Consider the following 17,892-nt stretch of genomic DNA (forward strand, 5'->3'; position numbering starts at 1 on the left):
TTGTAACTCGTGCTAAACTAAGCCTTATGTCTCCAGTGTCAAACAAATACATAAATTAATGTCCTTAATTAGCAGCTGATGAGGAAAAATCATGCATCACTTTAAAAGAACTCTATAACGTCTGTGAAATTTCCAAGTCTGATGCTAAAATAAGCTTTTCCCTTTCACAAGTTTTTTTTTTTTTTTTCCTGGATCTCCCTGCAAGATGTCAACTCAATACATTATGCACACTTCTGAGGCTGCCCATCTCAGGAAATTGCTGTCTGACAAAGCTATTTCCAATCTGTAATGATTACTGTATCTGTCAAGCAGGTAGTTAAAGTAATATAATAAAAGCAAGAAAATCCGATGCTTCCCCAAATGTCTGGGCAACCAGTCTTCTCTCACACATGCACTTCACAGATGCACTTATTTGTCAGCAGAATACGAAATAAAACATAACAAAGCCCATTTTCTCCAATTTGCATAAGCAGCATCAGTGGAAGGGGGAGCGGGAATGAAAGAGTCTGGATTTCTTTCACTTGTATCTTCCAGTTGTCAAAATCTGAAAAGGTATAATCACCCTGACAAGAAAGGAGTCAGCGGTTTCCATGGCAATGCTGAGGAGGGAACGCCAAAGAACGGCCAGAGGAGGTAAGAAAGGGGTCAAGTTTATTACTACAGTCTCCTTCTGAATCTTGTTATTTTTGACATTCTGACTGAAAAAAAAAAAAAATCAATTTTAAGTGACTTTTCTTGATGTTTCATGGGTAAGTGTCAAACTGCAAGATACGGAAAAGAACATCTGAGTGGGAGTGAAGGGGAGGGAGATTCTCCTAATGGGATCGAACTGCTGAGACCTAGGCTGACAGACAAGTTCCAGGAGTTTTACTAGCCGCTCCAAAGGCAGGCGGACCTCACACCTAAAATCAGGGCTTTCCAGAGAAAGTGAGTGGGAGAGGGGACGGAGCTCACTGAGTAGCATTTTTCCAAGTGTGGGCAAGACAGGATGGCAATCTACCAAGTCCCCGAGTGTCATCCCAGAGAATTTCATTTCCTTCTATTTAGCTTGTTATGGAGTTACAGAATTTGGAAAAGTTTTTAACACATGGACCACCTGTGACCTAAGACTTCTTTATCAAAAGAATGGCTACCTGAGGCAAGTATTTCATTTTGGGGCTCCAGTTTCCTTCTATTCAACAATGCGCATTAAAAATGCTTATTTCCTCTCTGATTGCTGCCAAATCTAACGAAAGAATTGAGCAAAGGTGAGTGGGACAGAGTATGCTGAGAAGAGCCACCTCTAAACTGAACTTGGCTTTTGAGGAACCAGAGTCTGGGTACACTGAGGGTGGAGGGGTACCCAGGTGCCAAGGCAATAGGCAGAGTACAGACAGAGTGAAGTCAAGAGTAGGCATGAATGGGCCTCCCTGGTGGCTCTGTGGTAAAGAATCTGCCTGCCAATCCAGGAGACAGGGGTTCGATCCCTGGTCTGGGAAGATCCCACATGCCCTGTAACAACTAAGCCTGTGTGCCGTAACTATTGAGCTTGTGGTCTAAAGCCCGGGGAACTGCAACTACTGAAGCCCACACACCCAGAGCCTATGCTTTGCAGCAAGAGAAGCCACCACAATGAGAAGTCACACACTACAATCAGAGTGTAGCCCCCACTCGCTGGAGAAAGTCCACGCAGAGCAACAAAGACCCAGGAGAGCCATAAATAGATAAAATTATTTTAGAAAAGAAAAAAGTGAGAATCAGAGTGGAACAGCACAGAGAAATAAGGTCTCCCAACACCCACCACTGAATGCATTAGAGAGGAATCCAGGGATATTCCTGGTGTCAACACATTTCTGCAGGCTAATTCAGTTCAGTCGTGACAGACTCTTTGCAACACCATGGACTGTAGCCTGCCAGGTTCCTCTATCCATGGGACTCACCAGGCAAGAACTCTGAAGTGGACTGCCATTTCCTCCTCTTGGGAAACTTCCCGACCCAGGGATTGAACCCACATCTCTTCTGTCTTCTGCATTGGAGGGAGAGTTCTTTACCACTGGTGCCATTTTTATTAAGCACTTATTATGTGCCAGGCACTGTGCCAGGTGCCAGAAATAGTGAACCAACTAGAAAGCATCTCTTCCCTGAGGAACCCTTGTGTCCAGAAGGGACAAAAGTTGTGACAGAGAAAGTAGTATCTGCCTCAGGAGGATCTTAGCAAGAGTGCCTCATCCAGGCATAGAGGATAGGAGAGAAATCCTGGGATCAGTACCCCTTTGGTCAGCCTGAAGCATGAACAGGAGATGGCCAGATGAAGTGGGAGAGAAACAGTATCCCAAACCCAGAGGCATCCTATGGTTTTAAGGGAAAACAAGAGTCCATGAGGCCTGAAGGACTGAAAGATCACAGCCAGAATTTAGAATATGCCAGTTGGGGGAGAAGGGGAAGCAATACAAAAGGAGTGAAAGATAAGGGCAACTTCCTAAGGTTTTGTGAGTCAGGTGAAGACTTACCTAAGTGTCAGAAGTTACTAAGGAATATAAGCAGAGGAGAAAGGCGATCTGATCTACATTCTTTCACATCACTGGCTTTGGTGTCAAAGATGCATTTGATTAAACCTTAACTCAAGGCTTCTCAAGACTTTAGGATGCTACTAAAGTAGTCCAGGCAGGGAAACTGGTGATATGTAGACTAGGGTGACAGTGGAGGTAGAGAGAAGTAGAACAGTCAAGCTCCATATTAGGAAGTAGGCGTAAGACATCACAGTGGCTGATTAACTAGGTGTGGAGGAAAGGAAAGAAAGAGCTAAGGATGAAGTCTGGGTTTGTACTTCAGCTGCAAGGTGGGGACAGTGGGTGTTTGAAGAGCCAAACAGTCATCACACGTTCACCCTGTCTGCAAGTAATAGGGCCCAGAATGTCAGAAAAAGAAATCCAGATATAGAAAAATCCAGGAGCTGGCCAGGCTCCTCTGTCCATGGGATTCCCCAGGCAAGAATACTGTAATGGGTTGCCATGCCCTCCTTCAGGGGACCTTACTAACCCAGGGATTGTACCTGTTTCTCTTCTCCACTGGCAGACAGGTTCCATACCACTAGTGCCACAGATAGCGAAGTCATCATCAAAAACTTTCTGAGATGAGCCAACAAAAGATCGGGAAACCAGATGTTCCTTCTAGTCACTCATTCACTCATTTGTTCCTTCTTGTAATATTCACTGAGTCATTCAACCAGTATTTTAAAAGCTCTTTTCAATGTTCCACACTGTGCTAGGCACTGGGGAAAGAGCTGTGAACAAGACAAGCTGTCTACCCTAACAGTGTATACATTCTTGTAGAAAGTGAAGTTGCTCAGTTGCGTCCGACTCTGCGACCCATGGACTGTAGCCCACCAAGCTCCTCTGTCCATGGGATTCTCCAGGCAAGAATACTGGAGTGGGTTGCCATTTCCTTCTCCAGGGGATCTTCCCGACCCAGGGATCGATACATTCTTGTAGGGAAGACACTAAATAAGCAAATAAGTGTTTGTTTGGGAAAATGTTCTAAAGAAAATAAATGGGGTAATGATCACAGAGTCCCTGGGGGTGGCCATCTTATCAAGAGATGTCAGGGAAGGCTAGAGTTTCTGAGAATGAAACCAGTCATGCAAAGAGCTGGAGAAAGAGTGTTCTAGGCAGATGGAACAGCATGGATAAAGGCTGGGAGTAGGAAGGGCTTTGAATGTTGAGGAAGAGGAGGGTTGTCTAGGAATGTCATGAGCAAGTAGGCAAGTGTTTTAGACTGAAGGTAGAGAGGGGGGTAAGGCCTGTGAGTTCAAGGCCTCATAAGCCATGATTTAAAAAATGCTGGGGTTTACTCTAAGTGGAAAGAAAATCACTGGATGTCACAAGCAGATATAAAAGCTGGAGTATTGGTTATAAGATCACTCTGGACATAATGTGTAAACAGACTGGAATAGAAGCAAGAGATTATTGCCAAGAGGTTGCTGCATGAGTCCTGATGAGAAATGGAAAAGTGAAAAAGTGCTCAACAGTCAACACTAATCATTGTGGAAACGCAAATCCACGATGAGACAGCAGCTTAGACCTGTTGGAATGGTGTCATCAGAAAGAGAAGAGATATGTGGAGAAAAGGGGTTCTTTGTGCATCGCTGGCAAGGATGTAAACTGACACAGCCACTATGGAAAACAGTATGGAGAGTCCTCAAAAAATTAAAAATGGAACTACCATGTAATTCAGCAATCCCACTTCTGGGTACATATCTGAAGGAAACAAAGTCTCTGTCTCCAAGAGGTGCCTGAACAACCACGTTCATTGCAGCATTATTTATAACAGTCAACACATGGAAACAACCGAAGTGTCCGTTACAGATGAACGGACAGAGAAGACGGCATTATGGAATATTTTTCAGTGAAAAATATTTTTCAGTGAAAGCCTTCACAACAGCACAGACAGACCTTGACTGCATTATGCTAAGTGAAGTAAGTCAGAGAAAGACAAATACTGTGTGACCTCACTTTTAAATTAATACTAAAAAAACAGACATGTAAACAGAGAACATATTGGTGGTTGCCAGTGTCAGGGTGGGAGGTGAGGGAAAGGAGTGAAGGTGGTTAAAAGGTACAAAATTCCAGTTAAAAGATGAATAAGTTCTACAGGACCAATGCAGAGCAATGGTGACCACAGTTAACAAATATTCTTCTATTTAAAAGTTGCTAAGAGAGTAGAAACTAAAATTAAAAATAAAATAGAAATTAAAAGTAATGTGGAATTTAGAAAGATGGCAATGACAACCCTGTATGCAAGACAGCAAAAAAGACACAGATGTGTATAATGGACTTTTGGACTCAGAGGGAGAGGGAGAGGGTGGGATGATTTGGGAGAATGGCATTGTAACATGTATACTATCATGTAAGAATCGAATCGCCAGTCTATGTCCGACGCAGGATACAGCATGCTTGGGGCTGGTGAACAGTGATGACCCAGAGAGATATTATGGGGAGGGAGGTGGGAGGGGGGTTCATGTTTGGGAACGCATGTACACCCGTGGCGGATTCATGTCAATGTATGGCAAAACCAATACAGTATTGTAAAGTAAAATTAAGTAAAAATAAAAATTTTAAAAAAAATAAAATAAAAGTAATATTGACATTACTTTGCCAACAAAGGTCTGTCTAGCCAAAGCTATGGTTTTTCCAGTGGTCATGTATGGATGTGAGAGTTGGACTATAAAGAAAGCTGAGCGCCACAGAATTGATGCTTTTGAACTGTGATGTTGGAGAAGACTCTCGAGAGTCCCTTGGACTGCAAGGAGATCCAACCAGTCAATTCTAAAGGAGATCAGTCCTGGGTGTTCATTGGAAGGACTGATGTTGAAGCTGAAACTCCAATACTCTGGCCACCTGATGCAAAGGGCTGACTCATTTGAAAAGACCCTGATGCTGGGAAAGATTGAGGGCAGGAGGAGAAGGGGATGACAGGATGAGATGGCTGGATGGCATCACCAACACGATGGACATGAGTTTGGGTAAACTCCGGGAGTTGGTGATGGACAGGGAGGCCTGGCGTGCTGCAGTTCATGTGGTCGCAAAGAGTCAGACACGACTGAGTGAATGAACTGAACTGAAGAGAGTAGATCTTAAAAGTTCATAATATAAGAAAAAAATTGTTACTATGTGAGATGATGGACATTAACTAAACTCAAGGGTAATCATTTCACAATATTTACATATATAAAATTATTATATTGTTCATCTTAAACTAAAATAATGTTATATGTCAATTATATCCTAATAAAACTGGGATTTGAACAAATGGGGAGTGGGGTCAGGATACAGTGCAGATGGAAAAAAGTGCAACAGCTTCAGAGAAGGTTGGGGCAAGCAGATGGAGATTGGGGACCAAGGACAATCTCTCCTCTGTGCAAGGCACACACTTTTCAGTACCAACTTCCCATTTTAACTCTACTAACGGCTTGTGGAAACTATTCCCATGTGGAATCACAATTTAGCCAATATCATTGGATTCAGCTCTCCTTAAGTCTTATTTTCAGGTCCTGGCCTGTGTGTCAGGTGTATTTCAGGTCACAAAGGAAGGATTCTGTACCCAGCCATAAACACGGGTGGGTAGGTTTTTCACTGCTTGGCCCATCATCTCTTCTTTTCCCTCAACCCCACCCTCCTGGAAAGCCCTGCACTTGCACAGCTGGGAAAGATGACTGTTGGAGCCAGGACACCACTACCGCCCAGCAGGCCAAGGAACTGCTTTAAAATAGAATATTGAACTGCTTTGTAGCCCAGTAAAAAGTCCAGATGCCGCTGGACTTGAGAATGATCAAGAGAGGCTTTGGGGCCCTTCTAGACATTTACTTCCCCTGTTCTTCTTAATCCCTAGTTCAGGATACACCAAGAAAGACAACCAGTTCAGCACTGCCTCTGTCAGCTGTCTTCGAATAGCATGGAATCATCCGTATGCGAGGGCATCATCACACATGGTATGAGCTCATCTAAGGAGATAAAACAGTGTCTGTCTCTGTCTCTGGCTCAGAAATCTCCTTCAGTAAAAACACAGTGACTGAGTTCCACTTCATCTGCTTCTCCAGATAAATCTTTGGTTTGTTTTTTTTTTATTATCTTAGAACATTTGGGCTGTGTGCAGGCACAAAGTCGAATGAATGTCGTTCACCTGTTTGGCGTTCACTGCTAGTTAAATTCGAGCTGGTCTCGCTTCTCCTGGAGAGTGACCTGGAGTAGCTTGGGGACAAGGCAGGGAATTACTTGAGGATTTTCTATGTGAGTATTCAAGTGAAGAACTTTCTTAGCCTGTCCTTGGAAAGAAGATTGATGGGGGTTAATTGGTGACAGGATAAGAGCCTTGCAGGGCTCTCCATCTGGTGGGCTGAGCAGACTGCAGCTTTATTTACTGGGATTCTGCATTTCAGCTGTCTCATTCGGTTGCTACCCAGAGCTAAATATTCCTTCCAAAACATTTTCATCCGTAATAACAAAAATAACTAAATCATTTATATATAAAGACTTTGAAAATTACATATCTCAACTGAGAGAGATTTCTGGGAGAGGGGAAATTGGTTTTTTTATCCCTATGTTATCCCTACAACAACTGTTACAGAGCAATTTATCTGGCATATTAACATTTATGCACCAGAAAGAAAAGAAGCTAAAAGCATGACTTATCTTTCTGTCGGCTCTGACCCTCTCCAAATGGTTCCAGGAGTAGATATTAAGATGGAAAAAAATACACCAAACTCAATTCTTCAGACCCTTCTGTTCCCTATGTTGCCTTTCTAACGCAAGTACTTGTTTAAAAAATGGGAAATGGACTATGTATACATGAAGAGGAATTATCTTTTACTGAACCACAAAACTGAGTTTCAGGAATCAAGATAATTTTATTTTGCCACTTTCTAATAGAAAATACAGATTTAGACTGACAATTTTCCCAGCCTTTTTTCCCCATTAAAAAAAATTATTTCTTACTTTATATACTATAAAATTTTCACCCTGTGATATACAGTTCTATGGGCTCTGACAAATGCACAGAGATGTATGCCCACCAGAATTATGATGTAGAACAGGTCCATTGACTCCCCCAAATTTTCTCACACTGCCCTCTATAATCAATCCATTCTGCAGCCTATATCCCCTCTCTTCTCTTTTCTATCTCTACAGTTTTCCCTTTCTGTAATGACATATAAATGAAATCAGACAGTATTAAATCTTTTGGATCTGGCTTTTTTACTTAGCAAAATTTATTAAAAATTCATGCACGCTGTCACATACATCAATAATTCTTTCTTTTCTGTTGTTGCGTAGTATCACATTACATGGACATACTACAGTTTCTTTACCTATGCATCCACTAAAGGACATTTCAGTTGTTTTCAGTGCTTAGAGATTATATGTAAAGTTTCTATAGACATTTATATACATATTTTTACACAAACTTAAGTTTAAACTTCTACTGGGTAAATACATAGATGAGATAGATAGATCACACAGTAAGGGTAGATTAAAATTTCTAAGAAAACTTGAGTTGTTCATTTTACATTTCCACTTTCAACATATGAGAGTTCCAATTGCACCACATTCTCTTAGTATCCTCTTCAGTTCAGTTCAGTTCATTTACTCAGTCCTGTCTGACTCTTCGTGAACCCATGGACTGCAGCACGCCAGGATTCCCTGTCAATCACCAACTTCCAGAGCTTGCTCAAACTCATATCCATCGAGTCAGTGATGCCATCTAACCATCTCGTCCTCTGTCACCCCCTTCTCCTGCCTTCAATCTTTCCCAGCATCAGGGTCTTTTCAAATGAGTCAGTTCTTCGCATCAGGTGGCCAAAATACTAGAGTTTCAGCTTCAGCATGACCTTCCAATGAATACTCAGGACTGCTTTCCTTTAGGATTGACTGGTTTGATCTCCTTGCAGTCCAAGGGATTCCCAAGAGTCATCTCCAACACCACAGGTCAAAAGCATCAATCCTTCGGTGCTCAGCTTTCTTTATGGTCCAACTCTCACATTCATACATGACTACTGGAAAAACTAGCTTTTGACTAGATGGATCTTTGTCGACAAACTAATGTCTCTGCTCATCAATATGCTATCTAGGTTGGTCACAGCTTTTCTTCCAAGGAGCAAGTATCTTTTAATTCCATGGCTGCAGTCACCATCTGCAGTGATTTTGGAGCCCAAGAAAATAAAGTCTGTCACTGTCTCCATTGTTTCCCCATCAATTTGCCATGAAGTGATGGGACTGGATGTCATGATCTTAGTTTTTCGGATGTTGAGTTTTAAGCCAGCTTTTTCACTCTCTTCTTTCACTTTCATCAAGAGGCTCTTTCGTTCCTCTTTGCTTTCTGCCATAAGGTTGATATCATCTGCATATCTGAGGTTATTGATATTTCTCCCGGCAATCATGATTCCAGCTTGTGCTTCATCCAGCCCGACATTTCGCATGATGTACTCTGAATATCAGTTAAATAAGCAGGGTGACAATATACAGTCTTGACGTACTCCTTTCCCAATTTGGAACCAGTCCATTGTTCCATGTCTGGTTCTGACTGCTGCATGCAGATTTCTTAGGAGGCAGGTCAGGTGGTCTCATATTCCCATCTCTTGAAGAATTTTCCAAGTTTGTTGTGATCCACACAGTCGAAGGATTTTGCGTATTTACTGAAGCAGAAGTAGATGTTTTTCTGGAACTCTCTTGCTTTTTTGACGATCCAACGAATGCTGGCAATTTGATCTCTGGTTACTCTGCTTTTTCTAAATCCAGCTGGAACATCTGGAAGGTCACAGTTCATGTACTATTGAAGCCTGGCTTGGAGAGTTTTGAGCATTACTTTGCTAGTGTGTGAGATAAGTGCAATTGTGCAGTAGTTTGAACATTCTTTGGCACTGCCTTTCTTTGGGATTGGAATGAAAACTGACCTTTTCCAGTCCTGTGGCCACTGCTGAGTTTTCCAAATTTGCTGGCATATTGAGTGCAGCACTTTAACAGGATCATCTTTTAGGATTTGAAATAGCTCAACTGGGATTGCATCACCTCCAGTAGCTTAGTTTGTATTGATGCTTCCTAAAGCCCACTTGACTTCACATTCCAGGATGTCTGACTCTAGGTGAGTGATAACACTATCATGGTTATCTGAGTCATTAAGATCTTTTTTGTATGGTTCTTCTGTGTGTTCCTGCCACCTCTTAATATCTTCTACTTCTGTTAGGTCCATACCATTTCTGTCCTTTATTGTGCCCATCTTTGCATGAAATGTTCCCTTGGTATCTCTAATTTTCTTGAAAAGATCACTAGTCTTTCCCATTCTGTTGTTTTCCTCTATTTCTTTGCATTGATCACTGGGGAAGGCTTTCTTATCTCTCCTTGCCATTCTTTGGAACTCTGCATTCAAGTGGGTATATCTTTCCTTTTCTCCTTTGCCTTTAGCTTCTCTTCTTTTCTCAGTTTGTAAGGCCTCCTCAGACAACCATTTTGCCTTTTGGCATTTCTTTTTCTTAGGGATGGTCTTGATCACTGCCTCCTGTACAGTGTCAGGAACCTCCGTTCATTGTTCTTCAGGCACTTTGTCTATCAGATCTAATCCTTTGAATCTGTTTGTCACTTTCACTGTATTTGATTTAGGTCATACCTGTAAGGGACTTTATTTAGGTCATACCTGAATGGTCTAGGGTTTTCCCTACTTTGTTTAAGTCTGAATTTTGCAATAACATCTTCATGATCTGAGACACAGTCAGCACCTGGTCTTGTTTTTGCTGACTGTAAAGAGCTTCTCCATCTTCGGCTGCAAGGAATATAATCAATCTGATTTCGGTATTGACCATCTGGTGATGTCCATGTGTAGAGTCTTCTCTTGTGTTGTTGGAAGAGGGTGTTTGCTATGACCACTGTGTTCTCTTGGCAAAACTCTGTTAACCTTTGCGCTGCTTCATTTTGTATTCCAAGGCCAAACTTGCCTGCTACTCCAGGTATCTCTTGACTTCCTACTTGAAGATTCCAGTCCCCTAATAAGAAAAAGACATCTTTTTTGGTATTAGTTCTGGAAGGTCTTGTAGGTCATCACAGAACCATTCAACTTCAGCTTCTTTGGCATTAGTGGTTGGAGCATAGACTTGGATTACTGTGATACTGAATGGTTTGCCTTGGAAATGGACAGAGATCATTGTGTCATTTTTGAGACTGCACCCAAGTACTGTATTTCAGAATCATTTATTGACTATGAGGGCTACTGCATCTCTTCTAAGGAATTCTTGCCCACGGTAGTAGATATAATGGTCATCTGAATTAAGTTCACCCATTCCAGTCCATTTTAGTTCACTGATTCCTAAATGTCAGTGTTCATTCTTGCCATCTCCTGTTTGACCACTTCCAATTTACCTTGATTCATGGACCCAACATTCCAGGTCCCTATGCAATATTGCTCTTTATAGCATCAGACTTTATTGCCATCACCAGTCACATTTACAACTAAGTGTTGTTTTTGCTTTGGCCCTGTCTCTTCATTCTTTCTGGAGTTATTTCTCCACTCTTTCCCAGTAGCATATTGGGCACCTACCGACCTGGGGAGTTCCTTTTTCAGTGTCCTATCTTTTTGCCTTTTCATACTGTTCATGGGGTTCTCAAGGCAAGAATGCTGAAGGGTTTGCCATTCCCTTCTCCAGTGGAACACATTTTGTCAGAACTTTCCACCATGACCCGTCCATCTTGTGTGGCCCTACATGGCAGGGCTCATAGTTTCACTGAGTTAGACAAGGCTGTGACCCATGTGATCAATTTGGTTAGTTTTCTGTGATTGTGGTTTTCATTCTGTCTCCTCTCTGATGGATAAGGATAAGAGGCTTATGGAAGCTTCCTGATGGGAAAGACTGACTGTGGGGAAAACTGGGTCTTGTTCTAATGGGTGGGGCCATGCTTAGTAAACCTTTAAGGCAATTTTCTATTGATGGGTGGGGCTGTGTTCCCTCCCTGTTGTTTGGCCTGAGGCCAAACTATGGAGAGCTAATGAGGACAGTAACCGGGAACTCCTTCAAAAGGACTTGTATTCAGTGCCCCTGATGCCACAGCAGGCCACTGTCAACCCACACCTCCCTGGAGACTCCTGGACGCTCACTGGCAAGTCTGGCTTAGTCTCTTGTGCGGACACTGCTCCTTTCTCCTGGTGTGCACAGGGTTTTGTTTGTGTGCAGTGTTCTCTTAGGACTATCATTTTTCTTACATTTTAGCCATTCTGATAGGCATGAGTAGTTATAACCCTATTTTTTAAAATTAATATACAGTTGATTTGCAATGTTGTGTTAGTTTCTGCTGTATGGCAAAGTGATTCAGTTATACACATGTACACATTCTTCTCTGCATTCTTTTCCATTCTGGTTTATCACAGGATATTGAATATAGTTCCCTGTGCTATAGTAGAACCTTGTGTTTACCCATCCTATATATCATAGGTTGCATCTGCCAACACCAAATTCCTAATCCATCCTCCCCCCCACATTCCTCCCTTAGCAACCACAGTCCGTTCTCTACATCTGTGAGTCTGTTGCTGTTTTTTATATCGGTTCAGTTGTGCCATATTTTAGATTCCACGTGTAAGTGAGATCATGTGGTATTTGTCTTTCTGACTCAGTTCACTTAGTATGACAATACATGTCTAAAATCCATACACATCTTTGCAAATGTCATTATTTCATTCCCTTTTATTGTGAGTAGGATTCCACTGCACCTAAGCACCACATCTTCCTTATCCACTCATCTGCCAATGGACATTTAGGTCCTTTTCATGTCTTGGCTACTATGAATAGTGCTTCTATGAACACTGGGGTGCATGTATCATTTTGAATTAGTTTGTTTCTAGGTATATGCCCAGGAGTGGGACTGCTGGATCATTTGGTAATTCTATGTTTAGTTTTTTAAGGAACCTCCATACTGTTCTCCATAACAGCTGTACAAATTTATATCCCCACCAACAGTGTAGGAGGGTTCCCTTTTTCCTATATCCTCTCCAGCATTTGTTATTTGTAGATTTTTTGATGATAAGTCATTTGACTAGCATGAGCTTGTACCTCATTGTACTTTTCATGTGCAGTTCTCTAATAATTAGTGACATTTAGCATATTTTCATGTGCCTTCTTTGGAGAAATGTCTATTTAGGTCTTCAGTCCATTTTTCAATTGGGTTGTTTTCTTTTTTTTTTTTTTCTCTCTTTATTTTATTTTTTACTTTACAATACTGTATTGGTTTTGCCATACATCAACATGAATCCACCACGGGTGTACATGAGTTCCCAATCCTGAACCCCCCTCCCACCACCCTCCCCATATCACTGGGTCATCCCAGTGCACCAGCCCCAAGCATCCTGTATCCTGTATCGAACCTAGACTGGCGATTTGTTTCTTACATGATAGTATACATGTTTCAATGCCATTCTCCCAAATCATCCCACCCTCGCCCTCTCCCACAGAATCCAAGTCTGTTCTATACATCTGTGTCTCTTTTGCTGTCTCATATACAGGGTTATCATTATCATCTTTCTAAATTCCATACATATGTGTTAGTATACTGTATTGGTGTTTTTCTTTCTGGCTTACTTCACTCTGTATAATCGGCTCCCGTTTCGTCCTCCTCATTAGAATTGATTCTAATGTATTCTTTTTAATGGCCGAGTAATACTCCATTGTGTATATGTACCACAGCTTTCTTATCCATTCGTCTGCTGATGGACATCTAGGTTGCTTCCATGTCCTGGCTATTATAAACAGTGCTGCGATGAACATTGGGGTACCTGTATCTCTTTCAATTCTGGTTTCCTCAGTTTGTATGCCCAGCAGTGGGATTTCTGGGTCATAAGGCAGTTCTATTTCCAGTTTTTAAAGGAATCTCCACACTGTTCTCCATAGTGGCTGCACTAGTTTGCATTCCCACCAACAGTGTAAGAGGGTTCCCTTTTCTCCACACCCTCTCCAGCATTTATTGCTTGTAGACTTTTGGATCACAGCCATTGCGACTGATGTGAAATGGTACCTCATTGTGGTCTTGATTTACATTTCTCTGATAATGAGTGATGTTGAGCATCTTTTCATGTGTTTGTTAGCCAAATGTCTATTTAGTTCTTTGGCCCATTTTTTGATTGGGTCATTTATTTTTCTGGAATTGAGCTGCATAAGTTGCTTGTATATTTTTGAGATTAGTTGTTAGTCAGTTGCTTCATTCGCTATTTTCTCCCATTCCGAAGGCTGTTTTTTCACCTTGCATATAGTTTCCTTTGTTGTGCAGAAGCTTTTAATTTTAATTAGAAACGATAAAACTCCTAGAGGAGAACATAGGCAAAACACTCTCCGACATAAATCACAGCAGGATCCTCTATGATCCACCTCCCAGAATACTGGAAATAAACAAATGTTTGTTTTCTTGTTGTTGAGTTCTATGAACTATTTTATACCATTATGTTTTTACATTGTATTTCCCTAATGATAGTTCCTTTGGTTCCAACCATCATATTCATACTTCATGCAGGAAGAAGTGAAAGACAACAGGCAAAAAGCACACGCTAGCGGAGGCAGCACCCTTTCTAAGTGGCATTCTAGAGGCCCCTCCTAACAACTTCTGATGACATTTCATTGGCTAGAAATAGCCACAAGACATCCCCTATGTGCATGGAAGATTGGTTAATGTAGTCTGTGGAATTTTAAAATCTGAGTTTATTATCACTTCTGTTAATTAGGAATTTCTAAACACAAAAAAAGAGAGAGAATGGACCCTAGTGGGCAGCTCATAGACTCATCACATTGACCTCTCTTCTCCTCTCTGTGCAGACTATTCTTCACCTGCAGCCAGAGAGATCCTCATTAAAATTCATTAGATCATGTCACTCCTGTGCTTGAAATAATTCAATGCTTCCAATTTCTCTCAGAGTAAAATCAAAAGTCCTTTCAATGGTTCATAAGCCCTTTCTGGTTCTGCAAGCACCCCACCTTCCGGAATTCATCTCCTACCAATTTTCTCCTTGATCACTATACGGCAGCCATACTGCTGTGCTTCCTTTTCTGTGAACAAACCACCTGCACGCTCACTTCTGGGTCTTTGCATTTATTACTCCTTCTGTCTGGATGGTTCTTCCTTCAAACAGCCTCCTTGTTCTCCTCTCAATTCCCACAAGTTCACACACAAATGTTCCTATATCAGAGAGGTTTTTCCTCTTCTATAAAAATCAACCCTTCCCATATTGTTTTATTGTTCTTAGCACCTAATATCATCTGACATATTATACATTTTATTTATTTGTTAATAGTTTCTGTCTTCATCTCTAGAATACAAGGGAGCAGAAACCTTGTTTTATTAATGCCTTGAGCCTGACACTCAACAATATTTGCCAGCAGAATGAAGGTAAAGAGGAGGATGCGTGAATGCAAGGAGGCGGATGCATGAATGCCCATGAATGGCAGGAACTTGTTACTAGAGAACATTTCCTTCACTGTACGTTCCTCAGTCTTCACTTCTCAGTTGAGTGAAGAGGACTCCAAGTGAGTCTGGGGTTTTTGCAAAAGGGGAATGTGACATCACTTCCCTGGCTGCATATTTGCTGAAATAGAAAATTCTGAGGAGAGGAGTTACCTGGAATCTCCCGATACTATAGAACATGGAAACAGAGGGAGGGCTTGGGCGTCTGGAAGGAGAAGATGGCATGTGACTTCCTGTCTGCCAAGCCAAGTGGAGACCATGAAGGCAGTCAGGCTAAGGCCATACTGAAAGAGTTCCACCAGAGTGCCATCCAGGGTATATCAGTTTTCTAGAGCTGTCATATCAAAGTACCATGGACTGGGTGCCTTAACCTACACAGATTTATTATCTTAGAGTCCTGGAGGCTAGAAGTCCTAAATCAATCAGCAGGGCTGTTTCCTTCAAAGGACTGTGAGGAAGCATCTATTCCATGAATCTCCACTGATTTGCCGGCAATCTTTGGTATTTATTGTCTTATAGAAGCATCGGCCCAATCTCTACCCTCATCTTCACAGAGTTCTCTCTGTGCACATGTCTCTGCATCCAAACTGTCCCCCCCCCCCCCTTTATAGGGACATTTGTCATATTGGATTTAGGCGTCACCCTAACTGACTCACCTTCACTAACTACATCACAAAGACATTATTTCCAAATAAGTTCACATTCTAAGGTACAGAGTAGAGCTTCAACATATGAACTGGGAGAAGGGTAGAAGATGGATACAGATCAGTCCATAACAGTCTCTCTCCAAAGGAAAAGCACTGAGTTTCTTCAGGGCACCCTACTGGCAGGACACCGTCTCACTTCAAATATGGTTACGATAAAAACTAAAAAGTCCTGTGAAAGCCTGGCAAGAAATCTCACTCAAGTGAATGACCCACAACTTTAGCAAATAAATAATCAACTCACACAGCAAGACTGACACCAGTACCAAAATGCTCTTTTTTCTTTTTAGCTTGCTACTAATAGCAAGCAATAAAATTGAGAACACTTTTTAAGTAAGACAATCATTTCATTTTTAAAAATCAGTGGCAGCAACTTTTGCTAATCAAATGTAATTTTCATTAGTTGAGAGAAAAATGTATGCCTTGAAGTTTCCTTCTTTGAATGGGATGGGAAGGCTCATATTGGGATATGAGGTTTCATATTTTATTTGTTAACTTAGCTGCTGTTGATTCATCTGTACCCAAGAGTTTACACACTAGGATTAAATGTGAGAAGAGCTTTGCTTTGACGTCAAAAGTATGTTGGGGGCTTTTATTTGCTTTGTTTGGAAATATTGTTCTTGGACTGTCTTATTTGATTTCCTGTTATCCGGGGAATTTAGAAAAGTCAGAAACACATCAAAAGTTTATTTAGTGCTCTCTATCATTGAGTGACATTAGCACTGTCTTTAAGGAATGGTCCTTGCATGGTTATGGTACATTTATTCAAGACCTCAGAGTCTTTTACAACTGATATTATCTTCTAAGTTATGGCTTCAGAGGTGACTGAAGGCTAGTCCAAGGCCTGTGAATAGATCTTGGAGGAAAAATCAAGGAGTAAAGAATTATGATTGAATTACTAGTCTGTAGGCTTCACTTAGAAAAATGGACTCTCTTTAACACACTAATCACCATCAGCTGCAATATATCTGGGCATCTGCCCTCTAATTAAAACCTAGTCTGACCAACCAAGAATATTATTTATTTAATAAACATCACTAAGCCCTACCACGTGTCTCAGACTATTCTATGAACAGGGATGTAATGATGAGCAAAGTTCTCCCAAATGTATCTTTCAGTAAAGGAAACAGACAGTAAACAAGATAAATGTATTAGTGTACTGAATTTAATAGTGTCACTTTCCCTTAAAATTCATATCCATCTAGAATTGATGGCTATGACCTTATTTAGAAACACAGTCTTTACAGATGTAATCAAGGTAGGATGAGATCATACTGGATCAAAAGGAGAAAGGGTGGCTTTGATGACCAGATGTTTATGCTAAGTCCCATCAATAGTGTTTGACTTCTGTGACCCTATAGACCATAGCCCACCAAGTTCCTCTGTCCATGGGATTCTCCAGGCAAGAATACTGGAGTGACTAGCCATTCCCTTTTCCAGGAGATCTTCCCAACCCAGAGACTGAATCCATGTCTCTTACGTTTCCTGCATTAGCAGCTGGGTTGGCTCAGACAGTAAAGCATTTGCCTACAATGCGGGAGACCTGGGTTCAGTCCCTGGGTTTGGAAGATCTCCTGGAGAAGGAAGTGGCAACCCACTCCAGTATTCTTGCCTGGAAAATTCCATGGATGGAGGAGCCTGGGCTACAGTCCATGGGGTCACAAAGAGTCGCACACGACTGAGCGACTTCACTCTCACTTTCAGTTTCTTTACCACTAGTGCCACCTGGGAAGCCACACTCAATTAAAAGGTGAAGGTGAAAGCCACTCAGTCGTGTCTGACTCTCTGCGACCCCATGGACTGTAGCCCACCAGGCTCCTCTGTCCATTGAATTCTCCAGGCGAGAATACTGAAGTGGGTTGCCATGCCCTTCTCCAGGGGAATCTTCCCAACCCAGGGATCAGACCCAGGTCTCCCACATTGCAGGTGGATTCTTTCCCATCTGAGCCACCAGGGAAGCCCATAATGATTTAAGGCGGGCCTTAAATCCAACATGACTCATGTCCTTCTAAGAAGGGGGAAAAGAAACACGGCAAGACCTCCTGTCATGATAAAGGCTGAGACTGGGGTGATGCAGCTTCACACCAAAGAATGCCAAGGATGACCAGTAACCACCAAAATTCAGGAGAGAGGCGCGAACAGATTCTCCATCAGAACCTCCAGAGGGAACCAACCCTGCTACACCTTCATTCTGGACTCCTATCCTCCATAGCTGTGGAAGAATAAATACCTGC

At 41.8% G+C, this 17,892-nt stretch overlaps 1 pseudogene; it reads right to left on the minus strand.

Annotated features, from left to right (window-relative positions):
• LOC128061304 (histone-lysine N-methyltransferase SETMAR-like) overlaps window positions 1-17,892 on the minus strand; it is a 43,133-nt pseudogene that overhangs the window by 6,011 nt on the left and 19,230 nt on the right.

Source organism: Budorcas taxicolor, chromosome 16 (genome assembly GCF_023091745.1).
Source record: "Budorcas taxicolor isolate Tak-1 chromosome 16, Takin1.1, whole genome shotgun sequence".
NCBI lineage: Eukaryota > Metazoa > Chordata > Mammalia > Artiodactyla > Bovidae > Budorcas > Budorcas taxicolor.